This window comes from Drosophila busckii, chromosome X, assembly GCF_011750605.1.
Source record: "Drosophila busckii strain San Diego stock center, stock number 13000-0081.31 chromosome X, ASM1175060v1, whole genome shotgun sequence".
NCBI classification, from domain to species: Eukaryota; Metazoa; Arthropoda; class Insecta; order Diptera; family Drosophilidae; genus Drosophila; species Drosophila busckii.
Genome location: NC_046608.1, coordinates 20498294 through 20517547, shown reverse-complemented (window position 1 = coordinate 20517547; position 19254 = coordinate 20498294).

The window sequence follows — 19254 nt, the reverse complement described above, 5'->3', positions numbered from 1 at the left end:
ATAATGCACATTTTACATGCAACGTTCAATAAAAAAAAAAAAAAAATGCATGAACTATAATTTCAATATCAAAATTTCAATATGTGAGAACTACGTCAAATTCGAAATAAAACTATATTTTTTTCTTAAACAAAGGCAAACTTTTAATTGCAAATTTGACGTAATTTTCGAAATTTGTTTTATTTTGCACCCAAACTCGTTTAATTCGAAATCGATGCCCAGCAATTTGCAGCTAGAACGTGTTTTCGTTTGGACAAAACTTCATGGCACACCCTTTATGTACCTTTATACATATATATGCATATATATAATATATTTAAATACAAAACAAACATAAAGGTAATAATAAAAAATTTATATTATTTAGCTAAGCGTCGAAACCGAAAAATATAAAAACTTTTATGATAAAAGTCTTGTTGTTTGTTCATTGTAAACTTAAAATGGAGCAGTGGAAAAATCGAAGGAATGATGTGAGATATGGGCGTAGCCAGGTAAGCAAAAAAAGGGGGGGGAATCTTTTGTTTTTATTATTGAATATATTATTTATATATTTTTTCGTTTTTTAGCTTTTAGCTGCTTTTTAGAACCCAATTGGAGGATCAATTGAAACTATAAAAATACCATAATTAATACTATACAACAACAAAGGATACAAAAGTATCTTAGCAAAGACAACAACCCAAATGGCGATTGGCTTGCTACATACAAAAAAAAACGTTGCATACCAACAGGGCAATGTACTGCGAATAACTGAAAGCCAAATATGTTACAATTAAAATCATCAATATCATGCTGACCACGCCCATGCTGTGCCACCCTGTATCTGCAAGCAAGCACTTTGCATTGCAGCTGTAGCGTAAATGTCCTTAGAAACTGCAATGCAAATATGCAGGCTCTATGTGTATGCAAATATGCAAAGTTAATAGAAAATATGCATTCAACTTTAATTGCTATGAATTCCAAAGCGTGCGAGTTCAAAGTTCAAAGAGTGCGCCAAAAGCTGCAGAGTGAAAGCTTTCGCTCTACGCAGTGCGAAGCTTTCGCTGCAAAGCGGCGAATTCGTTAGCGCCAATGAATAAACGAATGAATTCACTGGAGGAGCAGCAGGAGCAGGAGCAGGTGGAGCAGACGCGCCAAGCTGCGTGTGTGTGTGTGGGGGGGGAGAAACTTTGAAAACTTGGCGCATCTGCGGCTTGTCAGAGGACACCGAATGCCAACAAGTAGCAGTTTGTTTAGTTCAGCATCGACAACGCCAGCGCACACTTGCGTCGGCTAAACTCGGCGCTGAGATTCAATTTGAAAAAGCAAAATTAAAATAACGAGAAATTATTAACGTACATTTGAAAAGCAAAGCAAAGCAAAGCAACAATTTATAACGGTCAGCAGAAAAATATTTATTTGAACATTTGCAGTGTGCTTATGTTTTTTTTTCTTGTGATTTGTGTTGGAGAAACGAAATACGAAAAACTCATAAATAGACAACAAAATAATTGGAAAAAGTGTAAGCAGCAGCAAAAGCTGGTAGCAGATTTAAAAGGTAAGACAACTGAAGATTAAGATGAAGTCCGATTGTGTTGCATAAATTTATGAAAATTAGTTTTGGCATCAATTAAGTTAACATATAATGAGCTTACAGTTTGTAATCACTGGACTCAAGTTAGTGTTATATATATTTATATATTTAGTTACAGTTTTCTTTATTATTGCATTTATTTGTTTGACATTTTTATGATTTTCGCGCATTAGTCTGCAGTTTGAAGTTTATTTAAACTATAACTAAATGGCTCTGTCCCATCCTGTGTGGTATATAAAACTTTTTACAGCATTTATGAAATGTCAAATAAAAATATGCTTTGTGGCAAAAAAGAGAGAATTACATGTGTTAGCCGCAGTAATAAACATTTGACATGCTACAGCTTGTTGCATGTTGTCTTTGTTGCATTTTCAATTTGCAAAACATTCAACAACAGATGCAAATGCAAAGCAAACAACACAACAAAGTTCTTGCCACACACACACACAGACAAATAGAAACTATGAATGAAGCAAGCAAATGATGCTGATGCTTGCAACTTGTGGCTGCCACACACACACACACATATTTAAATTAAATAATGCAAAGTAATTAGTTAGCTAGACTGTAGTTCATTTATAAATTTCGTACAAAATTTAAAAATATTTACTTTTAAATTTGTGTTGCAAGCACTTAAGTGGCAAATGATTTGTGTGCTGTCTGTATTTTTTTTTTTTTTTGGCTGACTCTTTTGGCCTGGCTTTTTGCATTTCCGGCGCTGGCTTGAATGTATTTCCACAGCATTGGGCACTTAAATATGGCGCGCATTTGACGTTTGGCAATGTTGACAATTTGCATTGCCCAATGCCAACAGCCATAAATTTGACGCCAAACAGGACCCACACACACACACAACTATACTTGTACACACACACACACACACATTTGTATTTGTGCGCAGCAAATGGAGTCAGCAGTTTGGCTTTGAGCAATGCGTTAAGCTGTCTTTTAAATTTTATAAAATATTTACATGCAGCAACTTTATGTGATTTTGCTGAAAAGCCATTAGTTAAAAAAACACATTGAAAATAAAATTTAATGCGCGCGCGAGCGTCTAAAGTTGCTACATAAATTTAAAGAGATTATGCAGACGAAAATTTATTTAAGAAAACTTTACATGCTGATAAATCTAATGTAATTACAGCTTTAAAAAAAAAACACAATATATTTTTAAAAGCAATACAAAGTAATTCAACATTTGCCGCATATTAAATATGCTTTGCAGCACTGTGCGCTCTGCTGCATTTACAGTTATCATTTGCATAGTTTTCCTTTCTACACTACGTTCGTACGTCAGCAATGCACGCGAGCCTGTGAGCTGCGCTCTAAGAGAGCGAAAGAGCAAGCGCGCGCACTTTGCTCTCTGTGCATTTGTCTAAGCTAAGCGAGCAGCGCAGCTTTGATCAGTCGCTGATTTCTTCTGTTAAGTTCAGTTCGAAATGTAAAGTCGTGGTGAACGGACGCGCGCGGGCCACAATTGTGATTTAAAGTAAATAAACCAACACATGTATTAAGGATGCATAAGTAAAACCTTTGACTGGTATAGCTATTTAATAACAGATCAAGCAATGCAAAGTGAAAATAATTTTAGTTAGCGCTGCTTTTGCTTGGCTCGGTCGGTTCGCGATCTGCCTTTCATAAAGGCAAGTGTGGTGAATACGAAAACGAGTGCGAGGCTGCGGCTTAGGGACATGTGTTGTGTTTTTTTTTTATATAACGAAATTTAGTACATGGTATGTAACAATTATTTATGCCCACTTATCAAAATAATATTAGCGCAGCGCAAAAATTGAATTGTAAACAGTTTTGTCGAATACAATTGAAAACTTGCGTTTGCCGAGGTCAAGTCTAACTGTCCTTTTTGCTTTGGTTTTTCTTGTTGCTTTAGCCTTGTGATTTACAGTCTGCGGCGTATTAAAATTTGTTCTGCTTGTTATTGCTCTCTTTTTATTCTTTTTTTTTTGGTTGTGTTTTGGCATTCAAATTATATGAATGTATTTCAGTTTCATTTTGATTGTGAGTTGCGCTTGTATTTTTTTTTGTAGATTTGTTGTGGGTTTTGTTTTATGGCTTTGGCCATTTGCTGTTATTTTGCGTGAAAGGAAGAGCGAGAGAAATGGGGTGGCAGGAAGACTTGAAGTGTTGTTCACTGCGTGCTTGGCGCACATTTTCGGGCTAAAGTTTGAGCAAACTGTACTCAATTTTTATTACCTTCGCACTTGCTTTTAATTTTCTTGCCTACACACACACACACACGCATACACTCCCGCAGGCTGAGCTTGACATGCTGCTGTTTGATGTGAGTGACAGCCGCTTGCGCGCTCTCTCTCTTTCCCTACGGCATGCAGCTGCTGCTGCTGCGCTGCTGCTGCTGATCTCTGCGCTGCCCGCTGCTGTGTTTTGCATAGACAGCATTTTGTCTGCTGACATTTCACTTGCCTCTCGACTTCGTTTCTCGCTCGCTCGCTCTCTCTCTCTCTTTCTATAACCAACTCAACACGCACTTGCTGTAATTTCATTTGAGGTTTAGGCTGCTCTGCTCGCATTTACATTTTTATTTCCTCTCGGCTGCCCAGCGTCTTGTTACTGTTGTTTTTGTTGCTGATTTAAATGAGCTGCGCTTCAGCTTTGACCCTTGGCATTCTCTCTCTTCTCTCTGCGCTTGGCGTGACACTTTTACAAATTGCATTTCTCTTGTTGACACAATTGCCCAACTCTAAATCACAAACTACAACTACTGCTTGCTTCAAAAAACAAAAGAGTGTTTGAAAATAAATAAAATCACAAGAGAGCGAGCGGGCTTACCAAAAAAACCCGTTAAGCTTGCCAGCATTCTCTTTTTGGTCCTCTGCCTTGGCTTTTTCTATTCTATTGTTTGCCGTGTGTTTTATGAGGGCTTATTGTAGCTTTTTGACTAAGTCTAAGGCGACAAGCACACACACACACACACACACATACATACTCATACATATGTTAAAAATGGCTCTGAAATTGTAAACAGTTTATTCTATTGCTTTTTATTTACTTTTTTTATTTGTATGCTAGACAGCATAATTTTATCTATGCATATGTTTATCTAGTGTCGATTTGTATTTATTGAGTGCGTAACTTGAATGTCGCCATAGCTACCAAGAAATAAATATTGGGGCAGCTAAGATTGAATTGCTTGCGCTTCAAATAGAATTTATAATTTGCAAATTGTTGCTAAATAATAATAAATATGGCAATTGATATGCAAAAATGTATGCAATTCTTTTTAGCCATTTAAAGAGATTTTTTAATGCATGCACAATTTATTTATTGCTGCTAATTCTTTTATAAATATAAACTGCACTTGATATTTTAGCTCTTTAAAGAGTTTTTAATGCATACAACTGATTTTTTAGCTATCTCTGCTTGGGCGTAAAGCTTGTTTTGGTAAACAAGGCATAATTCCACTCAAGTCTGAGTACCATGGTGATGTGCTCTCGATATAAATCGCTGTACTTGTTGACGATTTGCGGCTAGGACTCGCGCTCGCACTCGCTCCTCTTTGGCTCAATCGAGATAAGCCGCTGCTGTCTTTGCGCCATTTGAATTTAGATTTGCCTTGAAGTTTAGCATATCCAGTGTAAACAAGAGCAGAGCGTGCATCATATTACAGCTGATTGCAGGACGTCAGGACAACAAGCACCACACACACATATTTACACAGCTGGCTGGGTGTGTGTGACTGTCATTGTCAGCTAAGTTGCCTGGCATATGTCACTTAGGTGTTGAAATTTTATTTTTTTAAGTAATGTGCTTGGCATACACTTGAAAAAATTAAATTAGTTTAGCTGTGGCCGCAATATTAAGTAAATAAATTGACTCAAACTTTTGCATTTTTAGCTGAGCTTAGCATAAATTTAATATAAGCGAAAGCAGCGTTAATAAAAAAATTTAACTGTATTTATGCCACGCCTACGTTGTGGCAGTAAATTTATGTAAATCACAAAATCCTCAAATTGTCATTAGCTAAGCCTTTCGAGATGCCAGCCTGTCTTGCTCCTTTTTGATTTTGTCGGTTTTGCTGCTTGTTTCAGTTTTTGTTTCGCTACATTTTTTTTTTTTTGTGGGTTGCTATTTTTAAGGGCTTATGTGAGAGCCTTGCTGGCCTTGAACCCATTTATAGCTCCAATTGCAGTGCCACGCCCATGGCCGCGTTCATGTTTTATTTTTACGACTCTGCCAGCATTAATTGCTTAATGCCAAAAGGCTCACAACTCTGCAATACGCCAAAGGCAATTTTACACTGAAATCCAAGCCAATTTCAACAATAGAGTGCAGGATGTGCAGCTAACAAAGTACAAAAGGATTCAGCGCATACAATATAGTTTGAAATAATAATATAAAGCAATCAAGAGTTATGCGCGAAGCCTTTCGGTTGCTATAGTTATTTATTTGAATGAACGCTTTGACTCTTTGTTGAGTTTGTGAATTGGATTGTACACAACGTCTCAATGTATTTTCTTTATATTTTATTTGGGCAAATGTTTTGTTTTTGAGTTGCGTCTCTCTCTCTCTCTCTGTGTGTGAGTTTTGGATGCTGCTTAGCACTGTGGTCATGTTTTCTGCGTTTTTCGCTTATTGCTCAATTGAGTGTATGTGTGTGTGCGTTTGCGTTTGCTTGTGCGCAAATCCGTTTCCACTGGCAATAGTTTGCGCTGGCTGCGCTGCTTTGCTGTGTATTTGTATTGTTGATGGCATTCATTGGAACTTTATGGCACGCAATGCTTGTTGATGCCTGTCATGGCTAAAGGCCAGCGGGGCTATAAACTATAGGGCCAAAAGCAAATCGGGGTGGGGTGTGGGCGGCTGGTCGCTCACAAATTGTGTGTGTGCCAATAAACTTAGTCGCCATGCAAGTGTTAACAATAAAAATTTATCTTAGCTTTTATGGCCAAGACAACTGCCACGCCTACATTTATTACACAGCCCAACATTAGCCCAACAATAGTAGTTGTATATCATTAAGCCCTTGTCAAGTGTCTAATGTGGGCTTTACAATTTGGCAGCAACTCAAGTGGCATTTGGTCTCTTGCTCGCATTTTGAAATCTCATTGAGCGGTACACCACTGCGTATGCTTAACTTATACGTCTGCCAATAGTTGCGCTCAAATTGAAGTTAAGCTAAGCTAAGCCAAGCAAAAGATGCACAGCACGTAGCAGACAGACGCGCTCTCGCTGTCTCTATCTCAACTTTATTAGTGTTAGAGCAAAGTAATAATAATTGAGGATTGCGCTTTCAAAACGTTTTTAATTGATTGGTCAAACAACTTTAAACAGCAGCTATAAGTAAAAGAGCATTGAAGGCAACTTAAATAATAAATTAAGCTACTACCAAAGTTGAGTTTAGAGTTGGCATTTTGCTGACTCCAGAGATATGTTTAAATAATAGCTGCTTACCTATGTCCGTTCACAAAACGAATACTCAAAAAAAAAAAAAAAAATGATAACAACGTCTTGACCACAAGCCAGCAACCTTTTCATCCTCTTAACGTCTTAATGCGTGCGTGTGTGTGTGTGTGTGAGCAGCAGGAAATGTCGACAAGCTTACATGTTTTTTCATATCAAGTATACGCTGTTGTTGCTTCAGCTGCTGCTGCTTGTACATATTTGTTAGTTAATTTAGTTGTGCAAGTTTTGCTCTTAAAACTCAGCAACAAATTGCCTTATTATTTACCTCTCGATTGGTTAATTGGCAAACTATTAGCCCAGCGCAGCGCAGCGCACAAAACAGAGAACAATTTAAACTTGAGTGGCCGAAACTTTTGCGTATTCCCAGTGGCCGCATTTAAGCGCTTAAAATTCCCAACTGTGTCCTGTGCCTGCGATGAGCTGGAAAATGTCCGCAGTTTCAGTTCCAATTCGCATGCATATTGCTGCCCCAGGGTGTCCAGTAATTATGCTGGGATTTCCATAAAGAGCGCACAAGTTTGGCCCCAAGTAGCCTTTAAGCCATAAGCGAGACAATCGCTCTGGCCATTTGCCAGTTTTGGGCTTTGGCTTCGTTTTAGGTGTTAATGACTGGCGGTTAAGCTACGACAAAAGTCTAAAATAAAAACCAGCTTAAGTTTTCTCGTAATGCTTCGCTGTACTCTTGGCTTTTTGGCTTGAGCATATTTCTTTATTCTCTTTGCTAACGCGTCAGCTTGCATAAATTCCAAGCGATTAAAGTACGCACGCACACACACACAGATAGACGCTCACACAGATAGAGACACGCATACATCTACAGCGACATGGTTTGAAAACAATGGAACACTTTTAGCCTAACTAAGTGGTAGACGGCATCCAATGTGCTGCAGACTATAGAAATGTGTATGTTATACTCTGTAAGGCTGCGCGAATTACAAGGGGCGAGCTCGCTCGTGTTGAAAGCTGAGCTACTACTCACTAAAGTGTTATATTTCAAAAAACTGTATAACAGTTTTTGTGGGACTAAATAGAAACACTTGTAGAAACGTTTTTAGATAGAAGTTGCTGTATGACAATTGTATGACAGTTGTATGATAGTTGTATAATAGTTGTATGACAGTTGTGTGACAACGTAGAATTGAATTACAATGGCTCGCTCGTGATAAAAGCTGAGCTACTAAATAAAGTGTTATATTTCAATAAGGATGTTGTATAACAATTTTCGTGGGACAAAATAGTAGCAACATAGGAACGTTTTTAGAGACAACTTGTTTTATGACAGTTGTATAACAGTTGTAAGACTGCTTATGTATAACGTAGAGCTGAAGAACAACTCTTGTATGAAGATTTTTATATAGAAGTGGTGTATGCCAGTTGTATGACAGTATATGCGTAACAGTTTTTGGAGGACTGGATAACAATTCTTGTAGGAACGTTTTATATACATATAGGTGATGTATGACAATTGTATAACAGTGTATAACAGTATATGTATAACGTATAACTGAATAACAATTAGTGTATGAACGTTTTTATATACAAGTATATATATAACAGTTTTCGGTAAACTGAATAACTTTCTTCTTGATTCTTGATCGATGCAAGTTATTGTATAACACTTGTATGACAGTATACATTTCATTCCCAATGCACTTACAGGGTAAACCAGTAGCCTATAAATTTACCCTTAAGCACTTCAAGTCGTTTGGTTAATAATTTTAGCTTGAGTCCATCTCTATGCCCAAGTGTCTCTGCCAGTGTCTGTGTACAATTCAAAGCAAGTGTGCAGCTGTGTGTGTGTAAGCGTGTGTGTGTGTGTGGAAGATAATTATGCCCAAGGATAAATTATTGTTGGTGTTGCTATTGTTGTTGTTGCTGCTGCTGCTGCTGTTGACTTAGTTTCACTAAATATGTGTGCTGGGAGAATAATGAACTCGTCATCTGATATACCTAGCAACGAAAAAGTTTCTGAAAAGTGCTTATATTTATTTTTCAATTACTTAAGCGAACATTTTTTAGTCGCACTTACAAACTAAACGAGTCAAAGTTGCAATCTGTTTGCCAACAAAGTATTTTTTATGGATATTAAGTGTAATTTTGAAGCAGAGCTGATTGGCTTCATTTTGTTTGTGTGTGTGTGTGTGTTGTGTGGCACGTAACTGTTATGATTGTAGCTAATTGGTAAACCAGCCACCAACCAACCACTTTCATTTCAACGTAGCATCAGCTCTAATTGAACTCTAGTTTAAACTATTTGATAAAATTAAATCAAAAACTTAACATTTATAACCAGGCGCCATCAATTTTGATGGCGCTACAAATATTAAGCTTAGAGATCATTAATAAAGCAACTACAACAATAAATAGTTGGTTCGTAAAGACGTAAATTTTTATGGGTCAAGTGCTATGCTTAAAAGGCAATTGGAAAATTAAATTTAATGTACAAACGCATCAAGTGCACGTGCACATAAATATTAAATTAAATATGAAATTTGCAATTGCTTGTTAGTTATTTATTCGCCTTATTAATATGCAAATTTATTGCCATTTAACATTAACAGTAACTGACACATTAAAACACAACACAAAGCGTCTGACTCATGCGAAAAGTAAGTGCTTAATGCAACAATTAAGTGCTTTATTTACTAATAACATGGCAAAGTGGAAAGTGTATGCATGAATTAATCAGTGGATTAAGTTGCTGCAACTAAAGTAAAATATATTATTTTAAATTTAAAAACATGAACAGCTTTCATACAACTAATTTGCTAGCAGTGTTGAGTAATGCTAAAAAGCTTGCAGCTTGTGGTTCGTCTGCGGCGCATAAGTGAGGTTAGGGTATAACGGAAATGGTAAATGTTTTGACATTAATCAAAGGCAACAGCAAAGTGTCAGTAAGTCACAACGTGAACGACTTTAGGATGCTTGTAAAAAGTATTACAAATGAGCTAAACACACACACATACACACACATGCATAACACATACAAATGATTGATTATGTGTGGTATTGACTTGGTCTTCACTCAGCTCTCAGCTCAATATCTTTGCCGTTTACCTTTTCATTTGAACATTGTGCAGAACGTTGAAATTTTAATGAGATTTTGATGTGAAAAACGCAAAATAAAACTGACAATTGTTGGAAACAATTTTGCTTTTCAACGCTCAAATCAAATTTTCATACAACATTTTGTAATTCACATGCCACATGCCACACAAGCATCAATTTTGTTGCAGCAATTTAGTTGACAAATTCAAAATCTAAGTAAACTTTGTTTAACTAGTTAAACTAATGGCTTTGGTTTTTGTGTCTGCTTCAATTATGCAAATGCTGAAAAGTTAAAATAATGCCACACACACACACACACACACACAACGATAGAAATAAAAAGCCACAAAGCAAAGCAATAAGCATGAAAACTGTTGGACAACCGCACTGACTGCAGTTGACATTGACAGCAATAACAGCAAAAATAATAAAAAAAAAACAAAGTTGTAGTTAGCCCTTGATGACAATATGCAATAAAATTCATATGTTTATGCTGCAGAGCCAGACAAATGGCATTGTTTGGGTTTTTGCAAAAAATTAATGCAGTTTGCAAATATGCAAAGCTGCTAAAGTTGCTAAAATTCAAAAAAAAAATAGCTTAGAATGAATTTGAATTGTTCTTGGCTGCTTGCAATGCTTATAATAAATTTGTATCAAATTCAATTTGTAGTTAATATATATTAAATTGACGTCGCTACTTTATAGCTGCAAAACGCTTCGACATGTTCAGCTTCCTTCAATATAGCAATATAGAAACTTAGCCATGCTTCAGTCCTCGCCCAGCTCTGCTCTCAATATTAAGTGGCAAATCATAATTGATGACATGACTGAGAAGAATGTTCAAAGTTATGCATAAACTTACGTTATATCTTCAATATTCAAAAGTATGCGCACATAGCCTGACTTGTTATCGGCTATAGCTTGCTCACGATCATTATTGATCGCAATTGCCATGAAATCAAATCATCAGCACGCGCCTTGCGGCTGCAGAGAACAATAATCTTAACGCTCTTGGCCATTTATTTGCTGCACAAACTGTATTAGCTGCTTAACCGAATGCACAGGCCACACCAGCTGGCCAAGTGGCTGATCTCATAATAGTCTGACGATCCATCCTCATGTATATCCAGCAGCAGCTAGTAAATGTTTAATTTATGCTAAACTTGCGTATCTGGGGCTCAAAGCTCAAGCGATCAGCTGCATCAATCAAATAGATCAAATAGTTTATTGTTGTTAAATCAATGCACTAAAATGCAATAAAAAATACAATTAAATTCAACGCAATTAAAATTGCAATATAAAATATGCTACAGTTTCAAAGTCACAGCTAAAAAGATTTATATAGAATTTTGTATGAGCGCAAACTTTTTTAAAAACAAAACACAAACACATTAGGCTGACCGTACTGGAAATGCAAACGGCGCGCTCTTTTATTTATTTATTTAAAAACACTTTACATATTGTTGTTAAATTCATATTAAATGCGCTTACGTCTGTGTGTGTGTGTGTGTGTGTGTCTGGTGGGCGTAGCTGACATGCAGCAATGACGCCATTTGCATTTTTAACACTCAAAATGTTTTCGCTTGTTGTTGTCGCTGTTGTTGTTGGGTCGCTGCTTTTTCGAATTTGCGACATTTGGCGGGCCACGCAAAACAAATCGAAATGGCGACAACATTTGCATATTTCATAGATTTGCCAACGAAAATAATCAAACGAGATGCGATGCGCTGCTGTAAGTTGTGGCATGTTGCAAGTTAGCTAAAGCTCCAGGGTGCAACAGTTAGAGCGAGGCAGACAGACAGACAGACAGAGAGACGCCGCTGAGTGCTTTGCGGGCTTGTGTGGAACGAAAAACTAAAAAGCCTTTTCAACTTCAGTTGCAGCTTCAGCTACTTTAACTGCCGCGCTTCATATTTACTCTAATGGCTTTGCATGCAGAACTAGACGCAGCTGTAGTCGTTAGAGGTGCCAAGTTAGTTAGCATGTTTGCCTAAATGCGCATAATTTGCATAAGACAGACACACATACAGCTGCATACACACGTATAGCGAGATTGTTGCCAAATTGGCTGCTTACTCTGTTTACATTTGACGGCAAACAAATTCCATTACAAGAAACTTTTTATTTGACTTTTGCGTGTGTCGAATGTCAAACAATCAACAACAACAAAATCGTTTGAACAACAAAGCAAAAGTTTGCAGTTGCCTTGGCAAAAATGCTGGCTAAGATTAACAAAATGAGCTAGCAGTGCTTAAATTTAAAATCACAAATAAATATTGCTTATAGCGGAAATTAAATTTCCTGCATGAGTTGCAGGCTTTAGCAGCTCAGCGTGCAACTTGTGGCATTTATCAATCTAATCTTTGGTTAAACACAAACACGACTAAGCGCCAGTTGAGCAATTGAAGGGTCAACACACACACACACACAACACACACATACATATGCAGCAAGTTATGTCGGCTCGAGAGCTGAGCCGCATGTTAATGGCAAACGTAAATTAGGCGCGACCACAAAGCCACAAAGGCATTTGGCGTGAAAAGCGCCAAGAGCGCGCCTAAGCTCATAAATACATATATCTATATATATATATATGCGCAAAGGTCGCAAAGCACATTTTGAGCAACTTAAGCAAATAAAACAGCGCGCAAAAATAAAATTTAGTTTAAGCAGCAAGTGTCACACATTAAATCAATTTCAACACAACAATAGAAAGCCCAAGGGCAAGCTGTATGCCATGTCAAAGAAATTAACTAACGGGCAATGGTCTGTTGGTCCTCCAAAGGCATTGGTGGCTTTGGTGAAATCTATGCAGTCTTTTGTTTAACAGCAGCCGCATGTAAATGTCGCACTTTTTGTCGAGATGCATTTTTATCTACGAAATGGGAAATTGAAGGATTGGGAATGTCTCATATGCTGGCCCATGGCTCTGCCGCGTTATGCCAGCGATATATGCAAATTCTTTGTACAAAATGGCAAGCGAAGTCGAAGCTACTGCCTATCGACTGGCCATACAAATGCTGTATGCGTATGACTTCAAGCGGATCTTAAGGCAGCCAACATGCTGCTTGGCTTGGGCAAAGGCGATGGCACGCAGGCGCAATTGGTGGATTTTGATACCTGATATTAAAACTGATGCAAAGCAAATGCATAATGCGCCAGATTTGAAAAACTTGGAGTTGCCTTGGGTTAAGGACAAGCTAAGGAAGCGTTTTTGGCCGATGTGAGCGCTGCATTGAAACCAGCCTTAGCTGATTTTATGGATTATGTTTGCCAATGAAGCTACAGATGACGACAAATGTCGCTGTTACTTTCTCAATGCGCTTAAGCAAATGATGACGCTGATTTGGACTTCAAACTCAACAATAATAATAACAGAAAGCAAACTACGCGTGGCTGGGCCAAAAATTATAAATTCTTGCAGGCTGTTGATAACATAATGTCAAGGAGCTTGAAGCATTCAAACCAAGCAGAAAGTTATCGGCACGAGCAGCTGCTCAAAGCAGAAATTCAACACGCCTACGCCTACTAAATGCTGCGAAAGCTGTACATTCTGCAACGCCAATGCCAAAGGCAGTAAGCCCCAACAAGCGAGCAAAGCTGGAGCCTGATGTAACACACAGCAGTGTAAAATTGAATAGTCCAGCGCCAGACCCACCATCAATAACGATCTCCACTTTAATGTTGAACTGCATGAAAACAACACAAAACATCAGCAAGCAGCTTTGGAACACTCAAATGCTGAACACGCCAGCCTAGGAACTGGAACCTTTAGGAACCAGAACACCTTTAGGTGCATGTAAAGTGAGCATAGTGGAAAGGTCTGCTTAGCTCGCCCAGGCCTTCACACCGATCAACCGCGCCCATTAGTCCTCCGAAACAGCCTCCCTGTCCCATTCTTTTTGAGCTTATTCCCGTACCTATAGCTGGTCCTGTCCTATTTATAACAATTCATTTTACGCTAAACACTCTTCAACACTCAACAAATTTTATTACTCACATCCGAATTTTTTTTAATTCTACCTAGACTTCTCTCCTATCCTCAATTCTCTCTCGGCTCAGTTTATTTTTAATTATTCAACTCGAATTTTATAGCCCCCTCTCATAAGCTGTAGAATATTATGTAATATCCTTTTAAGGCCTTCAGTATATTTTTTACTCCTCCTCTCAATAGATCCCTCGCAGTATTGATATTCAGTATGTGACTATATAAGACCTATAAATTGATTAAGAAGTTATAATTCTTATAAATAGATTTACAATCTACGCCGTTAAACTTCAGCCACTAATCAATTTGCGACATGGTCCTATTTTCAACAAATCATAAAGATATTGGAACTCTGTTTTTTTTTTTTTTGTTGTCTAATTGAAACGCTGCTCCTGGGCCTCCTTTTTGTCTTTAAGTGTTTTTTTGGCTGTTTTCAGTTTAAAGTACGCAGAGGTTTTAGGACTTTTACCTGTTGTTTCTGCTTGCTGCGATTTCAATTACTTTTCGCACATTGTTGACGTTCGTTTCGTTCGGCGACGCAGGCAAATTGAAAACAGAGTTGCCCCCAACGCGTGCGAAAAGCAAAACAAAACAAAACCAAAAAATAAAATCAAATGCAAAGCAATATGAAGCATGTGTGAGTTTTTTTGTTGTTGTTGTTGTTAGAACCCACGGCCTATGGCACTGAAAACTTTGCCTTGTTTTTCAACGATTTACACGAAGTGTAAACGAAATTGTAGCGCAGGCGTTTTTATTGCAAATTTAAACATTTATTGAACTTTAGAGGGCATAAGCTGAAACTTAGTTAAGTGTAAAACACAAAGTTTAATAAAAATAGTTTATATAATAAAACAATGGACGCATTTAAGCTTCAAATTCGAATTATAATTAACAAAAACTTGTATGTTAAATAAAAATAGTTTATATAATAAAATATTAATACAAATTTAATATGTTTAAGCTACAAATTCGTTGCTTAACTTTAGCTCTGCGAAATTTCTCTGTGTCAACAAAGGTCAATTGTGTTTTTAAGCTAAAATTCATATGAATTGTGCTTGCTCTAGTTAAATAAATCGAGCGAGAGCAACCACAAAAACCTCAACACTTAAAATATTGTGGCATAGACATTAAGCCCGAGCTGGTGCCCGAGCCCCAGCACAACTTGTAAGTTAATTAAGCTACAACAAATTCAAAAGCATTTGCTAAAACGACTGAAGCGGCAAAAGCTCATTAAACTACTTTGCAATGAGTTGAGCGCTGCATTGTATTAAATTTTGTAGCTTTGCATTGTTAATCTTACGCCAGCTGCAGGTATTCACTTCATTTGTCAATCAACAGCAGCAGCAGAGTTAAGTGCACTCGACATAGGCACACCCAGCACCTCCCCCAAGTCCCCAGCAGCAGCAAATGGTGTTTGCGTTTTTGCTGTTTGTGTGTGTATTAAAGTTTTAGCTTCGCGCGCGCGCGCTAACTCGTATTTATTTCATTTCATTTATTTCTTGGCTGCCGTCAAGCCGGAAATGCAGCTTCTTGTTCCTGCTATTGTCTCTGGCTAACAACAACAACAAGAACTTGGCTGGCTGCGTCCGTTTCAATCTACACGCTGCACATGATGCATGCCCCAGCCACTGCCACTGCCACTGCCACTGCCACTGCCACTGCGCCTGGCTTCGCTTCTTTGTCTTGTCAGCTGTGTGGCGCCCACTTAAGTATGCTAAGATTTCCGCTGCGAACAGCAACTGAACAGTAGAGAGCAAAAAATAATAACAAATAAATATAAATAATGAAATACAAAGTCATTTCATGCTGACAATGTCTTGGCTGCACATTCTTGTGTGTGTGTGTGTGAAGGACACAGCTTGCTGTATTATCTCAGCACATTGATAAGCAGCAAACTGTATAAACTATAAAAGTCAGCACTTTAAGCTTGCTATAGGCAAAGCCTCGCACGCATACTAATGCAAATATTGTGCATATTTTATACATCTTAAATCTAGCTACAACTTCAAGGCAGCAGCCGACACTCAATAGAGACCAAAGTAATGTTAAAGAGTCACAGCTTAAGAGCCGCTGTGCGTGTTTCTTATGACAATTCAATGAACGTAACGAAACGAAACGAAACGAAACATGCAACGCCCACAGCAAATGGCTGCCAACATCCACTTACCACACGCTGTGCTTGTGTGTGTGTGTGTGTGCGAGAATGCTGTAGAGCATTCAAATCGACTAATTACTTATGCAAACGCAGCCACGCAGCGAGCAAACTGGCCACAAGCGATTCCAGTATACGACCAAACCAAATATGCAGTGGACTCTATCGCGCTGTCTCTCTCTCTCTCTCTCTCTCTATCTCTTTTAGCCTTTTTCTGTGTGTGAGTTTGGCGGCAATTGTCCATTGATTGACGCACATCAGCAACAACACAAACAAAAGCAAGAAACATTTATAATAGGCATGACGCAAAAAATATTCAATTGTGTTGAAAGCATTAACAAAATGTATAAACGACAAAATGAATTTTCAAATGAATTTTTGTGCAAAAATTTGTTTCAATTATTTATGACAAAAGCTTCGTTTCGAATAAGTTAAATACATTGCGCATACGTCATGTATTCGTTTGGTTTCAATATCAATATCTTACGCTTTCATTTTTAATTTTACACTTAATAATTTATAACTTTGCAGCGCATCTTAAGTTGCATTTGCTTCAACGCTTATTTGTGCATTGAATTATAAATAATGCAATTGGCGCGCAGTTTTTTTTTCTTAGCTTAGAGATCTGAGTGTATATATTTCGATCCTTGAGTGGCTGGCCAGTTTATGCGTGTGGCAAATGCCGCAAGCCACGTTGACTGCAGTTGACTTGAGAGCGCAGCAGCAGCAGCAACAACAACAAAGAAAAGTTAAAGTTGGCGCTGCTCTGGCCTCAGCTGAGTTTGTGGCTGAATAAATAAAGTGGTGCAAATTTAATTTTGAAATTGTTTGCAAGCGTTAGGCAAGGGAATTGAAACGCATTGTGCGTTGAGTTTATGGAAAACCTCGGGGGCGGCAGCAGCAGCAGCAGTGTTACACTTAAAGAAAATAAGAGCATACAAATTTCTACAAATTTTAGAGAGAATAGAAATTTAAAGCAAACAATGTATAAGCAAAATTCATTTTATTTACAGCGCTTTTAATGCAAGCTAAACTCTTTTTTGTTATTGAATTCATCATTTTGTTGCTGTGTAACGTAGCTCATCACACGTTGCGTATACGTAATGTATGCGAGCAATCGAATTGCCAAGCGATGACTGAGATTATCAGCAATCAGCATAGCTGATAGCCCAGCTAGTTTTGTCATGTATATATATATATGTGTGTGTGTGTGTGTGTGTTTGCATGTGTGTGTGCTACGCTTTGTAGCTGTTTTAAAGCTTGACGCTTAGATAAGCCAAATGCCTAAGGATATTCATAAACATTTTTAAAGCAATAGAAACCAAAACATCACACACACACACACACATACATATGTAATATATAGGCACATACACACGCATGCATAACTTATAAGCAAGTGGAGCACTTCAGCCAGCCACAAAAAAAAAAGAAAGAGAAATAGAAAAAAATTTGCTGACATAATTTCACGTTTTACTTTTTATGCGTGTACACACACACACACAGACACATGCTTATAATTTTGTCACGAAATGTGTAAGGCATTAAAACAGGCTAGAGTTCATAAATTATATTACATGTATGTGTGTGTGTGTGTGTGTGTAATATAGAAACGCTTGATCAAAATGTCAAGCCTCGAGGCAACTTTTTGAGGCTTAATCAAAATATTAAATTAAAACATAATTGCTTATAAAAGAATTACATTATTTTGCTTTGTACATTTTTATTTAACAAATGCTTAAGGCTTGGGAACTTTTGTTTAGCTAGTTTATATTTCTCTTTGCTATTTATTAATGTTTTAGCTGCTTTAATGTGTTTTTATATAAATTTTTTGAGCGCGTGCGGATTATGCTCAATCAATTTACATAAAATTTGTTTCACGCTACCCTTGGCTTCAATTAAAAATTCGAAAAATATTGCTTTGTACCCTTTTTTGTGGAATGTGGAAACGTGTGCGCAAAAGATTTTACGTTACATGGGCAATAATGTTTTGAATTTTCATTAATTTAAATAAATATAGAAAGTTGTGAGCGCAGCAAAAACTTGATGCATAAATAAATAAATATGTATTTGATTATTTTATGGCCTGATGATGACTACTGAGCGTCCAGCTGGGCGGCGTCGCTGCGAGTTTAAATTACAGGCCGTCAACTCGTTGAGTTCAAAGCCCAAGAAGCTGCTGCCGCCGCCGCCGCCGCCGCCTGCTTAGCAACGCTTATTTATGATGATGACATTTTTGTAGGCGTAGCTGGCTTTGGGCATGGCCATAAGTGTTTGAGTGTGTGTGTGTGCGCTTATCAAGGTCACGCACCATTGAGCGTAATGCTCCAATCAACGTTTAACTGCAGTTGATGATGTGCATGATGGGACGACGACAAACAAACTTGAGTGCGTGCGGCTTGTTTAGCAATATTACAAGCTTAGCTGTACTTTATTGTCAGACACTTGGGCGGACGAGCTAACGAGGCGTATACTCTACTATATATTCTTGTCTTTGCAGCTAAATCAAATCAGCAGCAAGATGCAGACCAATGTGCAAATTGATTCGAAGAACATACGCAACACCGATGACAACTTTCGCTCACGTGGACATCATATAACCATTGAGGTAAGTCTACGTATACGTAATATGCGCGTTTGTTTACATTTCTTAAGTGGACTTTGCTGCCCATTGGCCATATTAATTACAGTTTGAAAACAGTGCCGTGTGTTTGGCCCAAAGCTTATGACTTTGCTTAATTAATTGTAAGCTTTGACAATTAAATATGTGCATGCGGTAACATGGCGTATGCGTAATGTGCAGCAGACAAGCGAGACAAATTTGGTTGCAGCAATTAAATGCTTAAGTATAAGTTGAAAGTAAAGTAAAAATTAAAACGTTGCGCACTTATTTTAAATTAACTTGAGTTGAGTTTGAGTCTGTGTACATTTTAAATATGTGAGGCGCTGCTTTCAAATTCAAATAGCAAAAGCTCTAAAGCTTGCTTGATTAAAGCTACGCGCTCTTAGTCGCTCGCTAGCAGCAAAGTGTAAACAAGAGAGCGCAAAGGCAAA